Here is a 3,758-nt window from a genome sequence, read left to right as displayed (position 1 = left end):
TCAGGAAGCGTAATGCCTCTTTGACAGCTTTATTCTTCTTTCTCAGGATTGCTTTGTCTGTTCAGGGCCTTTTGTATTTCAACAAAAATTTTAGGATTGTATGTTCTATTTCTGTGAAAAATGTCACTGGAATCTTGGTAGAGACTGCATTGAATATATCGATGGCTTTGGGTAGTATGGATATTTTAATAATATTAATTCTTCAAATCCATGAACATGGGATACCTTTCCATTACTTGTGTCTTTTTCAATTTCTTTTGTCAATGTCTTATAGTGTTCAGTGAAGAGAACTTTAACCTTCTTGGTTAAATTTATTGCTAAGTATTTTGTTTTTTGATGCTGTCGTGAATGAGATTATCTTATTTATTTCTTTTTCAGACAATTTGTGTTAATATCTAGAATGCTTAGTTTGTATCCTGCAACTTTACTAAATTGATGGATTAGATCTAACAGGTTTTCGGTGAAGTTTTTATGATTTTCTGTAGGTAAAATCATGTCATCTGCTTATAGACACAATTTCAATTCTTTATTTCCAATTCTGATGACTTTTATTATTATTTTTTGACCCACTTGCACTGGCTCTGACCAAGTACTATCTTGAATAGGAATCTTGAGAATGGCCAACTTTGTCTTCTTCCTGATCTTAGAAAAATGCTTTTGATCATTCACTATTTAGTATGATGTTAGATGTTGGCTTGTTGATAGGGCCTTAATTATGTTGCATTTAGTTCCTTGTATACCTAATTTATTGAGAGTTTTTATCATTTAGTATTTTTTGAGAATTTTGAAATCTGTATTCATCAGGAATATTGGCCTGTAGTTTTCTTTTCTTGCAGTGTCCTTATCTGGCTTTGGTGTCAGTGCTGGTCTTATAAGTGAATTTAGAAGTGGTTCTTCATCTTCAGTTTTTTGGAAGAGTTTGAGAAAGACTGGTCTTAATTCTTCTTTAAATATTTGACAGACTCACCATAAAACCATCTGGTCCTGGGTTTTTCTTTGTTGGGAGGCTGTTGATTAATAATTCAATCTCCTTAATTGTTATTTGTCTGTTCAGATTTTCTGTTTCTTCCTGATTCAGTTTTTCTGGGTTGTATGTTTCTTGTAATTTATCTATGTCTTCTAGGTTGTTTAGCTTGCTGAAGAAACCATAGGACAAGAGAGTATTCTTGGTGTGGCACTGTGCCAGCAGGGTGAGGGGCAATGGAGTCAGAGTACGGCTTCTCCTTTACCCTTTTAATGTGGTTCTTCTTGTTCTCTGTGGTTAGTGGAGGTGCTTCAGCCTCATCCTCATGTTTTAGGATTTTTGCAATGATGTCCTGTCTGTGAATAGTTGGTAATTGTTCTTATGAGGGTTACCAAAGTCAGGAATGACCTATTTTGCCATCTTGATGATGCCACTCAGAACAGAAACTCTAAAGTCTGAACCCTAACCACAGTACTATGCTATTTCCTAAGTTGAAAAATATCCTACATTTGAGACAATATTTGATTGTAATTGTGAGTTTTACTAGCCTCCTTTTAAGACTGGCTCCTATGAAGACTTCCCTAAGAAGACATTTCATAACTTTATTAGCATACATGCTGTACACCAAGAAAATATCAGGATTATAAATTATGATACAATTATCCAGGCCATTTTGAAGATATTATATTAAATATATTTGTAAAAAGGTTTGAGAAGTTATTATAAACAGGATAATTTTTCTTATAGGTGAAAGAAGAAATTTTTAAAAATCTATCTAGATGACTGTCTGGGAAAGAAGAGCTATTACAAGTTTATTCTGGAATGATGCCACTTATGCTTTACTATTATAAAGCCACAATTATATTTTTAATTATTAAAAGTCTTTTAAAAATTGATTTTAGTCAATGATGTCTATCATAGATAATTCACTGAATTTCTATTGCTTTTTAAAAAGTTCTCTATCAACTTTTTAAATATTATTTATTTATTTATTTATTTTTGAGAAAGATTGGCCTTGTGCTAACATCCGTGGCCATCTTCCTCTACTTTATCTGTGGAACACCTGCCACAGCATTGCTTAATAAGCAGTGCACAGGTCCTTGCCTGAGATCTGACCTAGGAAACTCCGAGCCGGTGAAGTGGAGAGTGAAAGCTTAACCACTATGCCACCAGGCCAGCCCCAGATCTCTTCTAATTTTCTTGAGACCTCATGAAGTAATTGAGAACCTGAAACACTGAGAAGGTATTTCTTGACAATTGGAGAAGAAAACTGGGGTCTTTCCACCAGGACAATAAAGTGTTTTCCCTTTTTCAGTGCTCAATGAACGAAAAGAAATGGCATCTATGAGCATTGTAATGCTATTGTTTCGCCTGCGTCTGCAATCCATTCTTTTGTCTCTTTTCTGATTTTAGGAGCACGAAGCCAATGGTTTGGGGAGGAAATATTACAGATATCACCCATTTCATCCTCTTGAGATTCTCGTATTTCTCCAGAATCATAGGAGTGCTCTTTGCTGTATTCCTGTTGATCTACATTATGACTCTGACTTGGAACCCGTGCCTCCTCATCTTAATAAGGATAGATTACCCACATCCACACATCCATGAACTTCTTCCTCAGTTATCTTTCTCTCATTGATATCTGCTATGTGACCTCCACAGTCCCCAAGATGCTCTCCAATTTCTTCCAGGAACAGAAAGGTATCACCTTTGTGGGTTGTATTATTTAGGACTTTGTCTCAACCATGGGACTGAGTGAGTCTTGTCTCATGACAGCCATGTTTTATGACTGATATGTTGCCATTTGTAACCTACTTCTCTAGTCATCCATCATATCACCAACCCTCTGTGTTCAGATAGTGCATGTGTCCTATATGGTTGGACTCTCTGGTTCTATATCCAAATTATGTGTCATGCTTCAATCCTACTTCTGTGGGCCTGACGTCATCAACCACTTCTCCTGTGACATGCCCCAACTGTTAGTCCTGTTCTGCTCTGACACTTTCTCTGTAGAACTCATGATTGCTATATTTACAATGGTCTTTGGGATAATGTCTTAGTTATTATGATATCCTATGGCTATATTATCACTTTAGCTAAAGGCAAGTTCAAAGGTTTCAACCCCTGTGCTTCTCACTTGACAGCAGTGACCCTCTTGTGTACCTCAGGTAGATTTGTCTACTTGAGTTCCAGTTGTGGCGGTTCCTCCAGCTTTGACAGTTTCACATCAGTCTTCTACACTGTGGTGATTCCCATGTTGAATCCCTTGATTTACAGTCTGAGGAACAAGGAAATCAAAGGTGCCTTGAAGATGTTGCAAAATAAGTTAGAGTATTGCTGAGGTCACAGATTATGAGATTTCTGACCAATTTGTCTTGTCAGAATCACTTTCACCCACAGCAATATGCACACTAATACACTATAACAAAATTCATACTATCTTTGGACAAAGAAGGCTTGTTTGACCCAGATAATATGCCAAAATGAGCCAATAGCTTACTCAATGCCACACAGACACAATATCTTTAAGTCCTGGAGGTTCATTACTTTCACTCTACATGAGGAGTGGCCTTATCATTTATTAATCTATCTGCAAGTATTTGTGAAACATCAGGGTTTAGAAACGTTTTGCTTCTTCTTGCTTCTGAGATTAAGCTCTGTCCAATTGCAAGCTTCTGACCTTAAAGGAGAGATAATTGACAGAGGTCCCCAGGAGTGTACAAACCTTGTCTGCCAAATATTTTGATGTAGCATTATCCAGACATCATGGTGACAAATGCTTGTTCTGTGTTTC

This window comes from Equus caballus, chromosome 12 (genome assembly GCF_041296265.1).
Source record: "Equus caballus isolate H_3958 breed thoroughbred chromosome 12, TB-T2T, whole genome shotgun sequence".
NCBI classification, from domain to species: Eukaryota; Metazoa; Chordata; class Mammalia; order Perissodactyla; family Equidae; genus Equus; species Equus caballus.
This window is presented reverse-complemented; position numbering follows the sequence as displayed.